This window comes from Mus musculus, chromosome 4, assembly GCF_000001635.26.
Source record: "Mus musculus strain C57BL/6J chromosome 4, GRCm38.p6 C57BL/6J".
Lineage (NCBI taxonomy): Eukaryota > Metazoa > Chordata > Mammalia > Rodentia > Muridae > Mus > Mus musculus.
The window spans coordinates 145,420,051-145,442,712 of NC_000070.6; the positions used below are offsets into that span (position 1 = coordinate 145,420,051).

The 22,662-nt window shown below is 38.4% G+C and overlaps 1 protein-coding gene across 1 annotated transcript in view; it reads left to right on the plus strand.

Annotated features, from left to right (window-relative positions):
- Gm42346 (predicted gene, 42346) overlaps positions 1-22,662 on the plus strand; it is a 39,018-nt gene that overhangs the window by 7,819 nt on the left and 8,537 nt on the right. Inside the window, exon 2 of the mRNA XM_030253952.1 lies at positions 13,696-13,764. The gene's annotated coding sequence lies outside the window, so the exon portion shown is untranslated. The remainder of the gene's footprint in view (positions 1-13,695; positions 13,765-22,662) is intronic.

The following is a 22,662-nucleotide window of genomic DNA, read 5'->3' on the forward strand; positions in this document are numbered from 1 at the left end:
ATGGAATCTCAGGGTTTTGATTTGCATTTCCCGGATGATTAAGGATGCTGAACATTTTTTCAGGTGCTTCTCAACCATTCAGTATTCCTCAGGTGAGAATTCTTTGTTTAGCTTTGAGCCCCATTTTTTAATGGGGTTATTTGATTTTCTGGAGTCCACCTTCTTGAGTTCTTTATATATATTGGATTTTAATCCCCTATCTGATTTAGGATAGGTAAAGATTCTTTCCCAATCTGTTGGTGTTTTTTTTGTCTTATTGATGGTGTCTTTTGCCTTGCAGAAGCTTTGCAACTTTATGAGGTCCCATTTATCTATTCTCAATCTTACAGCACAAGCCATTGCTGTTCTATTCAGGAATTTTTCCCATGTTCCCATGCCTTCGAGGCTTTTCCCCACTTTCTCCTCTATAAATTTAACTGTCTCTGGTTTTATGTGGAGTTCCTTGATCCACTTAGATTTGACCTTAGTACAAGGAGATAAGAATGGATCAATTCGCATTCTTCTACATGATAGCCAGCACCATTTGTTGAAAATGCTGTCTTTTTTCCAATGGATGGTTTTAGCTCCCTTGTCAAAGATCAAGTGATCATAGGCGTGTGGGTTCATTAATGGCTCTTCAATTCTATTCCATTGGTCTACTTGTCTGTCACTATACCAGTACTATGCAGTTTTTATCACAATTGCTCTGTAGTACAGCTTTAAATCAGGCATGGAGATTCCACCAGAGGTTCTTTTATCCTTGAGAAGAGTTTTTGCTATCCTAGGTTTTTGTTATTCCAGATGAATTTGCAGATTGCCCTTTCTAATTCGTTGAAGAATTGAGTTAGAATTTTGGTGGGGATTGCATTGAATCTGTAGATTGCTTTTGGCAAGATAGCCATTTTTACTATATTGATCCTGCCAATCCATGAACATGGGAGATCTTTCCATCTTCTGATTTTTCTTTGATTTCTTTCTTCAGAGACTTGAAGTTCTTATCATACAGATATTTCACTTCCTTAGTTAGAGTCACGCCAAGGTATTTTATATTATTTGTGACTATTGTGAAGGGTGTTGTTTCCCTAATTTCTTTCTCAGCCTGTTTATCCTTTGTGTAGAGAAAGGCCATTGACTTGTTTGAGTTAATTTTATATCCAGCTACTTCACTGAAGCTGTTTATCAGGTTTAGGAGTTCGAGGGTTGAATTTTTAGGGTCACATATATACTATCATATCATCTTCAAAAAGGGATATTTTGACTTCTCCCTTTCCAATTTGTATTCCCTTGATCTCCTTTTGTTGTCGAATTGCTCTGGCTAGGACTTCAAGTACAATGTTGAATAGGTAGGGAGAAAGTGGGCAGCCTTGTCTAGTCTCTGATTTTAGTGGGAATGCTTCCAGCTTCTCACCATTTACTTTGATGTTGGCTACCGGTTTGCTGCAGATTGCTTTTATCATATTTAGGTATGGGCCTTGAATTCCTGATCTTTCCAAGCCTTTTATCATGAATGGCTGTTGGATTTTGTCAAATGCTTTCTCCGCATCAAACCAGATGATCATGTGGTTTTTGTCTTTGAGTTTGTTTATATGGTGGATTACATTGATAGATTTCCATATATTAAACCATCCCTGCATCCCTGGAATGAAACCTACTTGGTCAGGATGGATAATTGTTTTGATGTGTTCTTGGATTCGGATAGTGAGAATTTTATTGAGGATTTTTGAATCGATATTCATAAGGGAAGTTGGTCTGAAGTTCTCGATCTTTGTTGGGTCTTTCTGTGGTTTAGGTATCAGAGTAATTGTGGCTTCATAGAATGAATTGGGTAGAGTACCTTCTACTTCTATTTTGTGGAATAGTTTGTGCAGAACTGGAATTAGATCTTCTTTGAAGGTCTGGTAGAACTCTGCACTAAACCCATCTGGTCCTGGGCATTTTTTTGGTTGGGAGACTATTAATGACTGCTTCTATTTCTTTAGGGGATATGGGACTATTTATATCATTAACCTGATCTTGATTTAACTTTAGTACCTGGTATCTGTCTAGAAATTTGTTCATTTCATCCAGATTTTCCAGTTTTGTTGAGTATAGCCTTTTGTAGAAGGATCTGATGGTGTTTTGGATTTCTTCAGGATCTGTTGTTATGTCTCCCTTTTCATTTCTGATTTTGTTAATTAGGATGCTGTCCCTGTGCCCTCTAGTGAGTCTGGCTAAGGGTTTATCTATCTTTTTGATTTTTCTCAAAGAACCAGCTCCTCATTTGGTTGATTCTTTGAATAGTTCTTCTTGTTTCCACTTGGTTGATTTTGCCCCTGAGTTTGATTATTTCTGCAGTCTACTCCTTGGGTGAATTTTCTTCCTTTTTTTCTAGAGCATTTAGGTGTGTTGTCAAGCTGCTTGGGTGTGCTCTCTCTAGTTTCTTTTTGGAGGCACTCAGAACTATGAATTTTTCTCTTAGAAATGCTTTCATTGTTTCCCATAAGTTTGGGTATATTGTGGCTTCATTTTCATTTAACTCCAAAAAGTCCTTAATTTCTTTCTTTATTCCTTCCTCGACCAAGGTATCATTGAGAAGAGTGTTGTTCAGTTTCCACGTGAATGTTGGCTTTCCATTATTTATGTTGTTATAGAAGATCAGCCTTAGTCCATGGTGATCTGATAGGATGCATGGGACAATTTCAATATTTTTGTATCTGTTGAGGCCGGTTTTGTGACCAATTATACGGTCAGATTTGGAGAAGGTACCATGAGGTGCTGAGAAGAAGATATATCCTTTTGTTTTAGGATAAAATGTTCTGTAAATATCTGTTAAATCCATTTGTTTCACAACTTCTGTTAGTTTCACTGTGTCCCTGTTTAGTTTCTATTTCCACGATCTGTCTATTGATGAAAGTGGTATGTTGAAGTCTCCCACTATTATTGTTTGAAGTGGAATGTGTGCTTTGAGTTTTACTAAAGTTTCTTTAATGAATGTGCCTGCCTTTGCATTTGCAGCATAGATATTCAGAATTGAGAGTTCCTCTTGGAGGATTTTACCTTTGAGAAGAATGAAGTGTCCCTCCTTGTCTTTTTTGATAACTTTGGTTTGGAAGTCAATTTTATCCGATATTAGAATGGCTACTCCAGCATGTTTCTTCAGACCATTTGCTTGCAAAATTGTTTTCCAGCCTTTCAGTCTGAGGTAGTATCTCTCTTTTTCCCTGAGATGGGTTTCCTGTAAGCAGCAAAATGTTGGGTCCTGTTTGTGTAGCCAGTCTGTTTGTCTATGTCTTTTATTGGGGAATTGAGTCCATTGATATTAAGAGATATTAAGGAAAAGTAATTGATGCTTCCTATTAATTTTGTTGTTAGAGTTGGCATTCTGTTCTTGTGACTGTCTTTTTTTTAGGTTTGTTGAAGGATTACTTTCTTGCTTTTTCTAGGGTATGGTTTCTGTCCTTGTATTGTTTTTTTTTTCTGTTATTATCCTTTGAAGGGCTAGATTCGTGGAAAGATATGTATAAATTTGGTTTTGTTGTAGAATACTTCGGTTTCTCCATCTATGGTAATTGAAAGTTTGGCTGGGTATAGTAGCCTGTGCTGGCATTTGTGTTCTCTGGGGTCTGTATAACATCTGTCCAGGATCTTCTGGCTTTCATTGTCTCTGGTGAAAAGTCTGGTGTAATTCTGATAGGCCTGCCTTTATATGTTACTTGACCCTTTTCCCTTACTGCTTTTAATGTTCTCTCTTTATTTAGTGCATTTGGTGTTCTGATTATTATGTGTCAAGAGGAATTTCTTTACTGGTCCAATCTATGTGGAGTTCTGTAGGCTTCTTGTATGTTCATGGGCATCTCTTTCTTTAGGTTTGGGAAGTTTTCTTCTATAATTTTGTTGAAGATATTTGCTGGCCCTTTAAGTTGAAAATCTTCATTCTCATCTACTATTATCTATAGGTTTGGTCTTCTCATTGTGTCCTGGATTTCCTGGATGTTTTGAGTTAGTATCTTTTTGCATATCTTTGATTGTTGTGCCGATGTTCTCTATGGAATCTTTTACACCTGAGATTCTCTCTTCCATCTCTTGTATTCTATGGTTCCAGATTTCTTTCCTAGGTTTTCTATCTCCAGCGTTGCCTCACTTTGGGTTTTCTTTATTGTGTCTACGTCCCTTTTCAGGTCTAGTATTGTTTTGTTCATTTCCATCACCTGTTTGGATGTGTTTTTCTGTTTTTTTATACGGACTTGTAACTCTTTAGTAGAGTTCTCCTGTATTTCTTTAAGTGAGTTATTAAAGTCCTTCTTGATGTTCTCTACCATCATCATGAGATATGGTTTTAAATCTGGGTCTAGCTTGTGTTGGGGTACCCAGGACTGGGTGAGGGGGTAGTGCTGCATTCTGATAATGGTGAGTAGTCTTGGTTTCTGTTAGTAAGATTCTTACGTTTGCCTTTCGCCATCTGGTAATCTCTGGAGTTAGTTGTTATAGTTGTCTCTGGTTAGAGATTGTTCCTCTTGTGATTCTGTTAGCCTCTATCAGCAGACCTGGGAGACTAACTCTCTCCTCTGTGTTTCAGTGGTCAGAGCACTCTCTGCAGGCAAGCTCTACTCTTACAGAGAAGGCGCACAGATACCTGGTGTTCAGACCTCCCTCCTGGCAGAAGATAAAGGCCCAAAACAGGACCTGTCCCAGAAGCTGTGTTAGCTTCTGTAGTCCACACTCTCACCTGCAAAGCCCTCCTGGACAGAGCGGATACCTCTCCTCTGGCAGGGAAGGTGCCTGTATGTTTGGAGCCTGAAATGGGTCTGTTTCAGAAGCTGTCCTCTAGGGACCTTGGGGGTGTCCGATGACTCTGCGCCCAGGTGTCCAAGTGCTGGCGCCAACCGGAAGGGACTTGTGACCCTGGTCAGGTTGGGTTTCCTGCTTCTCTAATGCTGTCTCAGGTCCCAAACGATTGGATTGGAACAGAAGTTTTATACCACTCATCGGTGGTCCTAAGATCGTGTGGAGAGTCCTCTAGGGGGCCTTGGGGGTGTCTGCCGACTCCATGCCCAAGGTGACACGGTGCTGGCGCAGATCGGAAGGGACTTGTAACCCTGGTCAGGACCTGTTTTTTTTTAAGACAGGGTTTGTCTGTATAGCCCTGGCTGTCCTGGAACTTTCTCTGTATACCAGGAAGGCCTTGAACTCAGAAATCCACCTGCCTCTGCCTCCCGAGTGCTGGGATAAAAGGCATTTGCCACCACGCCTGGCTCTATTTTTTTTATTACATATATGTATGTTTACATATATGTATACTTACATATATGTATGTTTACATATATGTATACTTACATATATGTATGTTTACATATATGTATGTTTACATATATGTATACTTACATATATGTATATATATATTTAAATATTTTCTTCATTTACATTTCTTTTTTCTTTCTTTCTTTTTTTTTTTTTTTGTTGTGTTTTTTTGAGACAGGGTTTCTCTCTGTAGCCCTGGCTGTCCTGGAACTCACTCTGTAGACCAGGCTGGCCTTGAACTCAGAAATCTGCCTGCCTCTGCCTCTAGAGTGCTGGGATTTAAAGGCATGCTCCATCACCTCCTGGCTGAGCATCTACTTTATTTGCCAGGAACTGGCATAACTTCAGAGGAGACAGGCATATCAGGGTCCTGTCAGCAAAATCTTGTTAACAGTTGAAGTAGTGTCTGGGTTTGGGGATTGTTTATGGGATGGATCCTTGGGTAGGGCAGTCTCTGGATGGCCCTTCCTTCAGTCTCAGCTCCAAACTTTGTCTCTGTAACTCGTTCCATGGCTGAGTACCCTATTTTTAAAAAATATTTATTTATTATATGTAAGTGCATTGTCGCTGTCTTCAGACACTCCAGAAGATGGCATCAGATTTCGTTACGGATGGTTGTGAGCCACCATGTGGTTGCTGGGATTTGAACTCAGGACCTTTGGAAGAGCAGTCAGTGCTCTTAACCGCTGAGCCATCTCACTAGCCCCCATGTACCCTATTTTTAATAGGGTTATTTGGTTCTCTAGAGTCTAACTTCTTGAGTTCTTTCTATATAGTGGACATTAGCCCTCTATCAGACAGAGGAATGGTTAAGATCTTTTACCATTTTGTGGGTTGCTGTTTTGTCGTATTGACAGTGTCCTCTGCTTTACAGAAGATTTTTAATTTTATGAGATCCCATTTGTCCATCCTTTGCCGATGTGTTGAAGGGGTTTCCCCCCTTTCTCTTATATTAGATTCAGTGTATCTGAATCTAATATAATTTTATGTGGAGGTTCTTGATCCATGTTGACTTGAGCATTGTACAAGGTGGTAAGAGTAAATCAATTGGCATTCTTCTAAATGTGGACTGACACTTGAACCAGCACCATTTGTTGAATATGCTGTCTGTTTTTCACTGGGAGTCTTTGGCCATATATTTGCTTCTGTTTATCTGTTTGGGGTGTAGATGTACACCAACTTTGTATGATGTCTTTCTAGTGTTTTTCTTCTTTGCCTTTTACTTAATATTATCCTTTTGGCAATAGTATAAGGTTTGCCTAAGGAAAGAAGAATTCCATGCTAATCTGTGCAGTTCTCAGATACTGTCAGAGGAAACTCTTCCTACTTTATTCTGACCCGTTCTTGATGTGTGTCCTACTTCTGTAATGTAGAAGGTTGATATTTTTTTCTAGGACTCATCATGTCTTCTTCAATTGTGATGGGTTTGTGTATACCTCTCTACAGTACTGCATAAGGGAACACTGGAGTCATGTCATACATGGCAGTGTCTCCTTTTTAGCTCTAGCTCTCATCCATACACAAACCTTCTTTTAATTTAAATAAGCTGAACATTATTTTGTTAGGACTTTAGTGTCTTCACAGGAACAAGTCCATTATATTAAACCATTGCATTCTCTTTGAGTCTCTATTCATTAATTTCTAAATAACCTTATTAATGTCTTTCTCTGTACTATTTTCCGAGTGACTCATTTTCATGCTTGTTAGCCCTCACAATATGTAATTATGTGAAAGTATCTCACTGCCATATTTCTCAATGTATCTTTACCACCCCACTTCTGTGCAACTGTCTTCCTGACTGTGCTGGCACTGACCCTGACACTCTAAGAAAGTATCCTTCATGCTCCATAAATTCTGTCCCAATGTTTATTGATTTATTTCTCCATAGTAGCTAATTAAGAATCAAAGCTGTGGCTCTGCAGTTAAGGGTACTTTTTCTTGTGGTATTCAGGTTCAGTTTCCTGTAACTGTGTGGGGACTTTTCATCCTTCCAGGACTCTTTTTTCCAGAATATCTGTTATCATTTTTGTGTGCTATAGCTTCTACATTTCTGAAGTCTACAGAGTTACATGGAGGCAAAGGTAACTTTCCATATAAAATTAAAATTAATAAACATTATTTTAAAATTATATATGATCTGGAAGTATTGAAAGGACACAAAAAGCAGTCCAGGAAAAAGAATGAGAGGAAATGTGAAGCCTGAATATGTTACAGGTTATCTGACCCTTCATATCAATATTTTAACAATTAGGAATGACCCCTATGTATGATAAAATGTTATGTATACATGGACCCCAGAGCTGGAGACTCTTATTTGTTAGTTGTAATGTGAGAAGAGAAGATTTATCCTATGGATGATGTATTTAGGTATTAACTTTTATGAGGAGGCACCCTAATTGTGAAGGAATTTATAATACAGGAAAATGCTGTTATCCAGGATCCCATTAACCAAGAAATCTGCTCCAGAAGGAAAGTTAATTGTATCAGATTCTACCATTTTCTTACTGTAATGTGTATCCGTGGGACCTAGATCTTAATCCTCATCACTGATCAATCAGGTGTGATGTAGAAAGGACATGATCCCACTCTAAATAGTTCATGGTCAGTAAACAAGACTCATTCATTAGAAAAAGAAATTGGATTACATGTGCAGAGATAGCTGAGATAATATGAAGAGAAGTTGTTGCTCTTGCAAAGGAACAGGATTAGATTGCTAGCACCACATCATGTTCCATAACCACCTATACTTACAGTTTGTGGGTATCTGACCTCCTCTTCTGATCTCAATTGATACTAAGCATGCAAGTGAGGCACATACATACACATGCAGGAAGAACAGTCACAAATAAAGCAAAACAAAGTAAAATATAAGGAGTGAATTTAATTTTAAAATTGTCTAAATACAGTTTAGAAGAATAGCATGACATGCTTCTGTATATATATGGGAAGGTCTTTCCACAAACCATAGGGAATTGAAGGTTGTTTTTTTTTTGTTTTTGTTTTTGTTTTGCCTAATCAGCTAAGAGTCCATTTATTAGCTCATAATGGATCTGTTTGTTGGAAGCTTGTAGAGGAATCAGGAAGAAAGCAGATCTAAGAGAGGATATAATCACTAGGACATGATGAACAGGATGCTCTTTGGTGCTAAAAGGTCCTGAACATTAATTTCTCTCTGGCATGCAGTAGTTGGATTCTCCTATACTTCCAACATGATCAATATGTATTAATGTTGCCTATAATGGTTTAGCACTCAAATGAAGTATTAAACAGATTTTTATTATCTAAGTTGTAACATTCTACCTTTTAAATAGGTTCAAGTAAGTTTCAATTGATAAATGATCTCACACAAAGTTTTTGCTGGGTGACAGAATTAGACTATGTTTCCTTTCAGGAATAACAAGTGCCCTTTTCCCCTGAGTCATCTCCTCAGTCCAGGGGTTTACATTTCTAGTGCACTTTCATGACAGAGCCTAAATATAGCCCTGAGTTCTGTTTTTTGAAAAAAAAAAAAAAGATGAGGGAAGACTCCTAAGTGGTACTTATCTGTGCAGCCTCCAACCATCTTAGATGGATGAGCTCAAACAATAAAGAAAATAATAGTGATGAAGTCAGTGAATCATAGATGGTTCTTATCTGTGTAGATATAATCATGTTAGATCATTGAGCTCTAATAATATAGAAAAGAATATTGCTGAAATCAAAAGTTTCATATTTTCATTTGGGCCAGTAATAGATTCATGAGCAATAATGTATCCATAAATAATAAAGAGTTAGTATAATTCTCATATGTCTTAATATGGTCATTTCCATTATTGAAAATCATTCTACTTTATCACTGTTTTCTCATATGACACTTATACATGTGCTTCTAAGCAGTCTGAAGGGAAACCATGGTCTAATTTATGAAACAATTATCTGTAGTAGTTTGTCACGTAGCAGAAAATGTTACATGATATTAATGCTATCTAAAGCTAACTTCCTTATTTATTTCATTAAATATTCTCAAATTAATTCTTCATTAAGTATTATTAATTCTTCTTTATGAAAATATCTTATGAAATCACATCACAATGTATTTGATTCTATGTCTTGTTTTTAATTTTGGATGTAGACACTGATTTTACATGCCTTAACTGGTAAAGAAAGAAAACTATTTCTTTTGAGTCATTCTTTTTTTTTTTATTATATTTTTGTTTGTTTGTTTGTTTTTTCGAGACAGGGTTTCTCTGAGTAGCCATAGTTGACCTGGAACTCACTCTGTAGGACAGTCTGGCCTCGAAATCAGAAATCTGCCTGTCTCTGCCTCCCAAGTGCTAGAGAGATTAAAGGGCTGTGCCACCACTTTTGGCATTTAAGTCATTCTTGTATTTGGTCTTCTATACTCTATTTTTTTTTTTGTTCTAGAATGGTAGAAACATTACGATCCCAACTGAGTATTTTAGACTAGAGTCAGGCTGTTGACACCAAACTGCAGACAATATAGTTACAGGGTTCATATTTGAGCAAAACTGACCCCTGTAGAATTTGGAAGCATAGTTTTACTAAACATGACTTTACTATCTGAGATGTGTCACTTGGATCATTCTTGTTATTAAAAAACTGTTCTTAAAAATATATTCCTGCTGGGCGTGGTGGCACATGCCTTTAATCCCAGCACTTGGGAGGCAGAGGCAGATAGATTTCTGAGTTCACGGCCAGCCTGGTCTACAGAGTGAGTTCCAGGACAGCCAAGGCTACACAGAGAAACCCTGTCTCGAAAAACCAAAGGAAAAAAAATATTCCTGCATCTAGACCTTAAATGTATACATTAAAATATCTAAATGTATGCTGTGAGACCATTATGTCATGTACTTTTACTGAGAGAAGAGAACACAATATAGACTATGATGATTTCAGATGATATCGTTTCTTAAAATGACCTCATAGTTCCCATGACTTAACATACATCCTGTTCTTGATTAGGTTTCCGAATATGACATGAATTCTCTCTCTGAAAGGGAACCTTAAATCCAATCAGAATATGTTTTACTATATTTGGTCTGTATTTTTTGTCTATTGCTTTCATTAAGCACCATGTTCAAGGAAATTAATAGAAGAAAAAGACTACTTTGGGTAATGCTTCCAGAGGATAACCATCAACCATGGCAGGGAGGACTGATAGAACATTGCCATGTTGTTGAAATAGAAAGGTGAAAGATCACATCCTCAACCCCAATCATTAAAGAGGAAGAGAGAATTAAGATGGCTTGGATCTATTCTCTTTCCTCATAGCCAACCCCCAGTGTTATACTTTATTCAGTAATGTTCCAACAACTAAATTCATCAAAACGTTTTAACCAACTGAGGCTTTGACTTTAAAAATATTATCCAATAGGAGATTTATTCATTCATACCTATATAATCAGTCTTCTAATATCCTTGTATGTTGTGTCCGACCAGCGGCTCACATGTCTGGGTTCGGTTCTGGGAAGGCATCTTGGAATCTGGAAGAGAAGAGGGAGCTAGGTGGACAAGAGAAAGATGAAGCTAAGACAAAAATTCTGATCAAAGCTCAATTTTACTAATTCGTGCACCAAGTTATGAAGGAGGGGAAGGGGGCCGATTCCCGCCAAATCATCTTACAGGTGAACACGTGATAGCTCCAGAACAGCTTCTTGGCAGGCAGCAGCAGTGGGAGTGGCAGGACGATAGGGCTGCAATTCTTCTGTTGAGGGACATCTGGGTTCTTTCCAGCTTCTGGCTATTATAAATAATGCTGCTATGAACATAGTGGAGCATGTGTTCTTATTACCAGTTAGAACACATTCTGGATATATGCCCAGGAGAGGTATTGCTGGATCCTCTAATAGTACTATGTACAATTTTCTGAGAAACCGCCAGAATGATTTCCAGAGTGGTTGTATAAGCTTGTAATCCCACCAACAATGGAGGAGTGTTCCTCTTTCTCTGCATCCTCTCCAGCATCTGCTGTCCCCTGAATTTTTTATTTTAGCCATTCTGAGTAGTGTGAGGTGGATTCTCAGGGTTGTTGTGATTTGCATTTCCCTGATGATTAACGATGTTGAACAGTCTTCTAGGTGCTTCTCAGCCATTCCATATTCCTCAGTTGAGAATTCTTTGTTTAGATCTGAGCCCCATTTTTAAATTTTTTTTTTTATTTTCTGGAGTCCATCTTCTTGAGTTCTTTATATATATTGGATAATCCTCCCCTAACATCATTTTAATTCATCATCTTCTTTGACTGAGGCATCCATCTCCTCTACCTTTTCTTTAAGTCTGATAATCTGTCTCCCACAGGTTCTCTATGTATTATTTTTATTTGCCTTACTGCATTTTGTTTTCAGGGTCTTTTGGGGAGGACATTTCTAAGCACCTATTGAACTCAATTTAAATATTTTATATTGTCGACATTTCCTTCAGGAATCTGGTATTATTTTCTTGTTCATCATTCATTTTCTTCCTCTCTGAGTGGATTTTCATGGTTTACAAACTTTAATCTCCTTGATCATGACTGTGGCTTTTCAATTCTTTATCTTGGATATCATGTAAATTGTGCTCCTTATAGGGTACATATATGGTTTGAAGTTTGAGACAAGGACATTTTATCGTAGTTTCTGTTTGTTTTGGGTTCTGAGCATCAGAATTTAGAGGAATTGCTTAATTGTGTGCATTTTTAGTCCAGAGGGCTAGACTCAAAATATGAGAAGTTAGGAAGGATCCATTGTATCTGAAGGGTTCAGAACCCAGGTGCAGTGTCCTACTACATCCAGCTCTGGTCTAGTCTGGCAGCAACTTTGTGGAGAAGCTGTGCAGAGTAGGTCCAGGGAAGTTGTGTGAAAGGCAGCCTGCAACAGAGTTGGGGGAGGGGTTCCTGATGGGGACTGTGGGATTCCTGCATGAATTGATGAGTTTAAGGAAAAGACAAATTAAAAGCAAAGGAAAAACAAGCAAGCAAGCAAACAAGCAGAAATCCAAAACAAAAAAATTGCTGTGAATAACTGGGAAGCTAATGAATTAAAAGGTCCGGAAGTAGGTGGGCCTAGAAGAATTCCAGGAAGCTGTTGAATATTGGGCGGGTCCAGAAGGAGGGGCTAGGCAGAAGTAAAAGGAAGTTCTGCCATTTCATCATTCTCTTTGTTTCTCCGCTGCCTCGTGGTAAGGAACTCCTGGTGGAAGAGTCATGCCCAGTACTTGCGGCACCTGAAAACTTCCTTAAGCAGCTGTTGTTGTGCTGGCCTCCTAGGATATTCAGCAGCTGGTCCTGTCACCTTCCAGGTCAGAGGAGCGCTGGGCTGGGAAATGGGCAGGAGCAAGGCCAGCATGTGGAACAGTGGTGCATTTTCTGCCGCCACTCTTACAATTTTGTTGTGGATATCTTACCATTGTCAGGAAGTTTGAGACCCTGTGAATTGGGTTCAAGGTCATGTTTTAATAAATTTTATGATTGCCAGAATATTTTTTTTAATAACCCCGTTAGATCTGTGGCCGTCTCCATAGTTTTAAATAGGGATGTAAATGTATATAGGGAAATGTAAATGAGGAAAATACCTAATAAAAATATTTTTAAAAAAAGAAAGTTACTGTGAGGGTGTCTTAAGATGTCTGTTGAGAGTGAATTGTCTGATATGAGGTGGTTTTCTCCAGAAGGTCTACTTGCTTTCTGAATCACCTATTCTGTCCACTCTAAATGTTTTCCTGTCCTTGACCTGTGTTCTTATTGATGCTCTGTGTTGCATTAGTCCCCACTAGAGTGAAATAATTATTGTTGACCTTCTCTGTACTGGTTGCTTTAGTTTTGAGTCTGCTTGCCTTATTTCTGAGGTATGTTTCTTCTCTTATATTCTTGAGAGCTTTTATACTGAGCAGTGTCTATTTTTTACTGTATAAGTAAGTTTCATTCTCCTATTGTCACTGTAATTTGGGAGGATTCCTGACTACATCTATTAACCTAGGCCTAGTCATGTAAGCTTCTACTCTCCATACAGTATTATCTAAGGCCTGGTGTGTTTTCAGCCTCTGAAATTTGCTGCTGAATAAGCTCCCCCTTTTTTATTCCTTCTCAATGCTTACCTGAAATGAATGAAACACCATTCAACTCTGGGCATGATTCATGGTAGGCACTAGCCATTTGTCCTTGACTCTAGTCCCAGGAAGATAAGTTCTCAGTAACAAACCTGATAATAGTGTTTTACAGCCTGGATGCATATGCTCTGTGTTTATGCCAGGTGCCCACTGAGGTCAGAAAGCGTCCTCAGATTATACTTATATTCCTTACTACACTAAATATGTCATGCCATGCTCTCATGTCTGTAGAAGTGTTGACAAGATTCTTTGTATCATTTTGCTTTTAATGTTCTTTTATGTGGTTTATCATTGTCTATTACGTAGTTGTAGTAATTTCATTTTTGTATTTTTCAAACCCTGTTGTGAAACTTCAAGAAGAGTTCCAATATTTGAAACAGGGAAAAAAGAAAAAGGATGAGTTCTTCTCTGGTAAACACTCCACAGGTCAGTGTGCTGTCCACATTTCTTTGAAAAATCCTTTTTCATTCAAACCACTGCATAGTTCTGTTATCTATATGTGGTCATATTATCTAAGAGGATTTTTTCTAATCTCTTCATTTTCTTCTGGGATGAGGAGAATTTAACGGTTTGGTCTTTTCACATATATAACACCATTATATTTTCCGTGCAATTTCCATGGACTGAAAACCTGCAAATCTCAATGGTAATCTATTGTAAATGATGCTCAAAAAATATATCGATTGCGAATTTTTATTTTGGATCGAATTTTGACCTTTTATATTAGTGTGGAAGGAAGGTCTCCTGTGTCACTTAATTTGCATTGGGGTTCCTGTGCTCAGTCTGATGGTTATCTGCAAGCACCACAAATGGATTTGTATTGGTCAGACTGTGGCATGGCCTCAGGGGATAGCACTACCAGGCTCCTTTCAGCAAGTGCGTCTTGGCATCTGTAATAGTGTCTCGGTTTGGTGTCCGAAGATGGGATGGATCCCTAGGTGGGGCAGTCTCTGGATGGCCGTTTCTTCAGTTTCTGATCCATTCTTTGTCCCTGCATTTCCTTTGGAAAGGAACCATTCTGGGTTAAAAATCTTTAGATGGGTTGGTGGCCCTTTCTTCAACTGTGGTCCTTGCATATGCACTGGAATTCACTTTGTAGTCCAGGCAGGCCTTGCACTCAGAAATCCACCTGCCTCTGCCTCCAGAGTGCTGGGATTAAAGGGGTGGGCCACCTAGCCAGGCTCATTTATGTTTCAAATGCTATCCCTGTTCCTAGTTTCCTCTCTGATAATCCTCTATCCTCTCCCACCTCTCTCTGCTCCCCAAACCACCCACTCCCTCTTTCTGGCCCTGGCATTCCTCTATACTGGGGCATAGAATCTTTGTAAGTCCTAGGGCCTCTCCTCACACTAAGCCTTCCTCTGTTACATATGCAGCTAGAGACACAGTCCAATCATGTGTTTTCTTTGCCTGGTGGTTTAGTCCAAGGGAGCACTGTTTGTACTGGTTTGTTCATATTGTTGTTCCTCCTATAAGGCTGCAGACCCCTTCATCTCCTTGGGTAGTTTCCGTAGGTCCTTCATTTGGAACTCTGTGCTCCATCCAATAGATGACTGTGAGCATCCACTTTCTTTCTTTCTCTCTTTTTCTCTCTCTTCCTTTCTTCCTTCCTTCCTTCCTTCCTTCCTTCCTTCCTTCCTTCCTTCCTTCCTTCCTTCCTTTCTTTTTCTTTACTCCTCTCCTCTCCTCCCCTCCCCTCCCCTCCCCTCCCCTCCCCTCCCCTCCTTTCTTTTCTTTTCTTTTCTTTTCTTTTCTTTTCTTTTCTTTTCTTTTCTTTTCTTTTCTTTTCTTTTCTTTTCTTTTCTTTTCTTTTCTTTTCTTAAGACAGGGTTTCTCGGTATAACCCTGGCTGTCCTGGAACTCACTTTGTAGACCAGGCTGGCCTCGAACTCAGAAATCCTAATGCGTCTACCTCCCAAGTGCTGGGGTTAAAGGCATGCTCCATCACCTCCTGGTTGAACATCCAGTTTATTTGCCAGGAAATGGTATAGCTTCAGAGGAGACAGGTATGTCAGTGTCCTGTCAGCAAAATCTTGTTGACAGTTGAAATGGTGTCTGGTTTTGGGGGTTGTTTATGGGATGGATCCCTGGGTAGGGCAGTCTCTGGATGGCCCTTCCTTTAGTCTCAGCTCCAAACTTTGTCTCTGTAACTCCTTCCATGGCTGTGTACCCTATTTTTTTTTGTTTTTAATATTTATTTATTATATGTAAGTGTACTGTCGCTGTCTTCAGACACTCAAGAAGATGGCATCAGATTTCGTTACAGATTGTTGTGAGCCACCATGTGGTTGCTGAGATTTGAACTCAGGACCTTTAGAAGAGCAGTCAGTGCTCTTAACCGCTGAGCCATCTCACTAGCCCCCATGTACCCTATTTTTAATAGGGTTATTTGGTTCTCTAGAGTCTAACTTCTTGAGTTCTTTCTATATAGTGGACATTAGCCCTCTGTCAGACAGAGGAATGGTTAAGATCTTTTACCATTTTGTGGGTTGCTGTTTTGTCCTATTGACAGTGTCCTTTGCCTTACAGAGGCTTTTTAATTTTATGAGATCCCATTTGTCCATAGTTGACCTTCGAACTTGAGCCATTTCTGTTTTGTTCAGGAAATTTTACCCTTTGCAGATGTGTTGAAGGCTTTTCCCCCCTTTCTCTTCTAGTAGATTCAGTGTATCTGGTTTTATGTGGAGGTTCTTGATCCACGTTGACTTGAGCATTGTACAAGGCGGTAGGAGTGAATCAATTGGCATTCTTCTACATGTGGACTGACACTTGAACCAGAACCATTTATTGAATATGGTGTCTGTTTTTCACTGGAAGGCTTTGGCCATATATTTGCTTCTGTTTATCTGTTTGGGGTGTAGATGTACACCAACTTTGTGTGATGTCTTTCTAGCATTTCTCTTCTTTGCCTTTTACATAATATTATCCTTTTGGCAATAGTATAAGGTTTGCCTAAGGAAAGAAGAATTCCATGCTAATCTGTGCAGTCCTCAGATACTGTCAGAGGAAACTCTTCCTATTTCAGTCTGACCCGTTCTTGATGTGTGTCCTACTTCTGTAATGTAGAAGGGTGATATTTTTTTCACTTTTTTTCTAGGACTCATCACATCTTCTTCAATTGTGATGGATTTGTGTATACCTCTCTATAGTACTGCATAAGGGAACACTGCAGTCATTGTCATACATGGCAGTGTCTCCTTTTTAGCTCTAGCTCTCATCGATACACAAACCTTCTTTTAATTTAAATAAGCTGAACATTATTTTGTTAGGACTTTAGTGTCTTCACAGGAACAAGTCCATTATATTAAACCATTGCATTCTCTTTGAGTCTCTATTCATTAATTTCTAAATAACCTTATTAATGTCTTTCTCTGTACTATTTTCCAAGTGACTCATTTTCAAGCTTGTAAGCCCTCACATATGTAATTATGTGAAAGTATCTCACTGCCAAATTTCTCAATGTATCTTTACCACCCCACTTCTGTGCAACTGTCTTTCATGACTGTGCTTGCACTCACCCTGACACTCTAAGAAAGTATCCTTCATGCTCCATAAATTCTGTCCCAATGTTTATTGATTTATGTCTCCACAGTAGCTAATTAAGAATCAAAGCTGTGGCTCTGCAGTTAAGGGTACTTTTTCTTGTGGTATTCAGGTTCAGTTTCCTGTAACTGCGTGGGGACTTTTCATCCTTCCAGGACTCTTTTTCAAGAATATCTGTTATCATTTTTTGAGTACTATAGCTTCTACAGTTCTGAAGTCCACAGAGTTACATGGAGGCAAAGGTAACTTTCCGTATAAAATTAAAATTAATAAACATTATTTTAAAATTATATATGATCTGGAAGTATTGAAAGGACACAAGAAGCAGTCCAGGAAAGAGAATGAATGTGAAGCCTGAATATGTTACAGGTTATCTGACCCTTCATATCAATATTTTAACAATTAGGAATACCTCTATGTATGATAAAATGTTATGTATACATGGAGCCCAGAGCCGGAGACTCTTATTTATTAATTGTAATGTGAGAAAAGAATATTTATCCTATGGATGATGTATTTAGGTATTAACTTTTATGAGGAGGCACCCTAATTGTGAAGGAATTTATAATACAGGAAAATGCTGTTGTCCACGATCCCATCAAACAAGAAATCTGCTCCAGAAGGAAAGTGAATTGTGTCAGATTCTACCATTTTCTTACTGTAATGTGTAACCATGGGACCTAGATCTTAATCCTCATCACTGATCAGTCAGGTGTGATGTAGAAAGGACATGATCCCACTCTAAATAGTTCATGGTCAGTAAACAAGACTCATTCATTAGTAAAAGAAATTGGATTACATGTGCAGAGATGGCTGAGATAATATGAAGAGAAGTTGTTGCTCTTGCAAAGGAACAGGATTAGATTGCTAGCACCACATCATGTTCCATAACCGCCTATACTTACAGTTTGTGGGTATCTGACCTCCTCTTCTGATCTCAATTGATACTAAGCATGCAAGTGAGGCACATACATACACATGCAGGAAGAACAGTCACAAGTAAATCAAAACAAAGTAAAATAAAAGGAGTGAATTTAGTTTTAAAATTGTCTAAATACAGTTTAGAAGAATATTATGACATGCTTCTGCATATATATGGGAAGGTCTTTCCACAAAGCATAGGGAATTGAAGCTTTTTTTTTTTTTGGCTAATCAGCTAAGAGTCCATTTATTAGCTCATAATGGATCTGTTTGTTGGAAGCTTGTAGAGGAGTCAGGAAGAAAGCAGATCTAAGAGAGGATGTAATCACTAGGACATAATTAACAGGATGCTCTTTGGTGCTATAAGGTCCTGAACATTAATTTCTCTCTGGCATGCAGTAGTTGGATTCTCATCATGTTAGATCATTGAGCTCAAATAATAAAAAGAAAAGAATATTGCTGAAATCAAAAGTTTCATATTTTCATTTGGGCCAGTAATAGATTCGTGAGCAATAATGTATCCATAAATAATGAAGAGTTAGTATAATTCTCATATGTCTTAATATGGTCATTTCCATTATTAAAAATCATTCTACTTTATCACTGTGTTTTCTCATATGACACTTATACATGTGCTTCTAAGCAGTCTGAAGGGAAACCATGGTCTAATTTATGAAACAATTATCTGTAGTAGTTTGACACGTAGCAGAAAATGTTACATGATATTAATGCTGTCTAAAGCTAACTTCCTTCATTATTTCATTAAATATTCTCAAATTAATTCTTCATTAAGTATTATTAATTCTTCTTCATGAAAATATCTTATGAAATCTCATCACAATGTATTGGATTCTATGTCTTGTTTTTAATTTTAGATGTAGACACTGATTTTACACTTCTTAACTGGTACAATAGAAAGAAAACTATTTCTTTTGAGTCATTCTTTTTTTTTTTGATTTTTATTTTTTAGAGACAGGGTTTCTCTGTGTAGCCATGGCTATGCTGAAACTCACTCTGTAGAACAGTCTGGCCTCGAAATCAGAAATGTGCCTGCCTCTGCCTCCCAAGTGCTAGAGGATTAAAGGGCTGTGCCACCACTTTTGGCCTTTGAGTCATTCTTGTATTTGGTCTTCCGTACTCAATTTCTTTGTTCTAGAATGGTAGAAATATTGTATATAGACCTTACAATCCCAACTGAGTATTTTAGATTAGATTCAGGCTGTTTACACACAACTGCAGACAATATAGATACCGGGTTCATATTTGAGCAAAACTGACCCCTGTAGAATTTGGAAGCATAGTTTTACTAAACATGACTTTACCATCTGAGATGTGTTACTTGGATCATTCTTGTTATCAAAAAACTGTTCTTAAAAATATATTCCTGCTGGGCGTGGTGGCACATGCCTTTAATCCCAGCACTTGGGAGGCAGAGGCAGAGGCAGATAGATTTCTGAGTTCACGGCCAGCCTGGTCTACAGAGTGAGTTCCAGGACAGCCAAGGCTACACAGAGAAACTCTGTCTTGAAAAACCAAAAAATAAAAAAATATATATATTCCTGCATCTAGACCTCAAATGTATACATTAAAATATCTAAATGTATGCTGTGAGACCATTATGTCATGTACTTTTACTGAGAGAAGAGAACACAATATAGACTATGATGATTTTAGATGATATCATTTCTTAAAATGGCCTCATAGTTCCCATGACCTAACATACATCCTGTTCTTGATTAGGTTTCCGAATATGACATGAATTCTCTCTCTGAAAGGGAACCTTAAATCCAATCAGAATATGTTTTACTGTATTTGGTCTGTATTTTTGTCTATTGCTTTCATGTTCAAGGAAACTAATTGAAGAAAAAGACTACTTTGGGTATTTTGTTCCTCTCTGTCACCTATGACTTCCTCAACTGAGCCAGCTCCTTCAGTTTCATTGACAGGCTGATTTTTTTGATTGAATGCTGTATCTTCATATATTGGCCCTCTACTGAGTTACCATTAGGCTTACAGGGTTCATTTCGTGTTTCATTTCAGATTGAGCATTCCTTAGAGTTTTATACCTCTGGATACAATGTTCACATCCTGCATTATCATAATTATTCCTTTAGCCACTCACAGGAGTTATCTGGTCTTTCATTAAGTTTGTTTCTGCCTTCTTTGAATTCCTGTGATTGGTCCTCTTTATGTCATTTGACCACATTGAATGGTGTTCAGAGTCTATTTTGACTTCTGTCTCTTGAGTTTGTTTCATAATTCATTTTGTCATGAGTATTGCTATTATATTAGTGATTTGGGTAGGGAAATTTTATTAACATTATGAAATTGCTTTAGCTACAGCCTCTCAATTTTCTTTTCTTGTGTGTCATTTAGGTCAGGTGACAGGGATTTCCATATGAGGTGTTTTGAATAAACTTTGAGAATCTAGGTTGGTGGGCAGGAACTAGGTTACAGGTACACTCTAAATATATCATTACTTGCTTTCGTGGCTGTACAAATGTTTTCTAGATTCCTGGTATCATTTTGCATTTAATTTTTTTAAAATATGCTTTAGCATTGTCTGTAGTGTAGTTGTATTTATTTCATCTTTGAATCGTTCAATTCTTTTTTTTCCTTTTTTAATATTTTTATTAGGTATTTTCCTCATTTACATTTCCAATGCTATCCCAAAAGTCCCCCATACCCTCCCCCCCCCACTTCCCTACCCACCCACTCCCACTTTTTGGCCCTGGCGTTCACTTGTACTGGGGCATATAAAGTTTGCATGACCAATGGGACTCTCTTTCCAGTGATGGCCAACTAGGCCATCTTTTGATACATATGTAGCTAGAGACAAGAGCTCCTGGGTACTGGTTAGTTCATATTGTTGTTCCACCTATAGGGTTGCAGTTCCCTTTAGCTCCTTGGGTACTTTCTCTAGCTCCTACATTGGGGGCCTTGTGATCCATCCAATAGCTGACTGTGAGCATCCATTTCTGTGTTTGCTAGGCCCAGGCATTGTCTCACAAGAGACAGCTATATCAGGGTGCTTTCAGCAAAATCTTGCTAGTGCATGCAATGGTGTCAGTGCTTGGAGGCTGATTATGGGATGGATCCCTGGATATGGCATTCTCTAGATGGCCCATCCTTTAGTCTCAGCTCCAAACTTTGTCTCTGTAACTCCTTCCATGGGTGTTTTGTTCCCAATTCTAAGAAGGGGCAAAGTGTCCACACTTTGGTCTTTGTTCTTCTTGAGTTTCATGTGTTTTGCAAATTGTATCTTATATCTTGAGTATGCTAAGTTTCTGGGCTAATATCCACTTATCAGTGAGAACATACCATTTGAGTTCTTTTGTGATTGGGTTACCTCACTAAGGATGATGCCCTCCAGGTCCAACCATTTGCCTAGGAATTTCATAAATTCATTCTTTTTAATAGCTAAATAGTACTCCATTGTGTAAATGTACCACATTTTTTGTATCCATTCCTCTTTTGAGGGGCATCTGGGTTCTTTCCAACTTCTGGTTATTATAAATAAGGCTGCTATGAATGTAGTGGAGCATGTATCTTTCTTACCAGTTGGAACATCTTCTGGATATATGCCCAGGAGAGGTATTGCAGGATCCTCAGGTAGTACTATGTCCACTTTTCTGAGGAACCGCCAGACTGATTTCCAGAGTGGTTGTACAAGCTTGCAATCCCAACAACAGTGGAGGAGTGTTCCTCTTTCTCCACATCGTCGCCAGCATCTGCTGTCACCTGAATTTTTGATCTTAGTCATTCTGACTGGTGTGAGATGGAATCTCGGGGTTGTTTTGATTTGCATTTCCCTGATGATTAAGGATGCTGAGCATTTTTTCAGGTGGTTCTCAGCCATTTGGTATTCCTCAGGTGAGAATTCTTTCTTTAGATCTGAGCCCCATTTTTTAATACGGTTATTTGATTTTCTGGAGTCCACCTTCTTGAGTTCTTTATATATATTGGATAATAGTCGCCTATCTGATTTAGGATAGGTAAAGATCCTTTCCCAATCTGTTGGTGGCCATTTTGTCTTATAGACGGTGTCTTTTGCCTTACAGAAGCTTTGCAGTTTTATGAGGTCCCATTTGTCAATTCTCTATCTTACAGCACAAGCCATTGCTGTTCTATTCAGGCATTTCTCCCCTGTGCCCATATTTCGAGGCTTTTCCCCACTTTCTCCTCTATAAGTTTCAGTGTCTCTGGTTTTATGTGGAGTTCCTTGGTCCACTTAGATTTGACCTTATTACAAGGAGATAGGAATGGATCAATTCGCATTCTTCTACGTGATAACCACCAGTTGTGCCAGAACCATTTGTTGAAAATGCTGTCTTTTTCCACTGGATGGTTTTTGCTCCCTTGTCAAAGATCAAGTGACCATAGACGTGTGGGTACATTTCTGGGTCTTCAATTCTATTCCATTGCTTTACTTGTCTGTCGCTATACCAGTACCATGCAGTTTTTATCACAATTGCTCTGTAGTACAGCTTTAGGTCAGGCATGGTGATTCCACCAGAGGTTCTTTTATCCTTGAGAAGAGTTTTTGATATCCTAAGTTTTTTGTTATTCCAGATGAATTTGCAGATTGCTCTTTCTAATTCGTTGAAGAATTGAGTTGGAATTTTGATGGGGATTGCATTGAATTTGTAGATTGCTTTCGACAGGATAGCCCTGTTTACTATATTGATCCTGCCGATCCATGAGGATGGGAGATCTTTCCATCTTCTGAGATCTTCTTTAAGTTCTTTCTTCAGAGACTTGAAGTTCTTATCATACAGATCTTTCACTTCCTTAGTTAGAGTCACACGAAGGTACTATATATTATTTGTGACTATTGAGAAGTGTGTTGTTTCACTAATT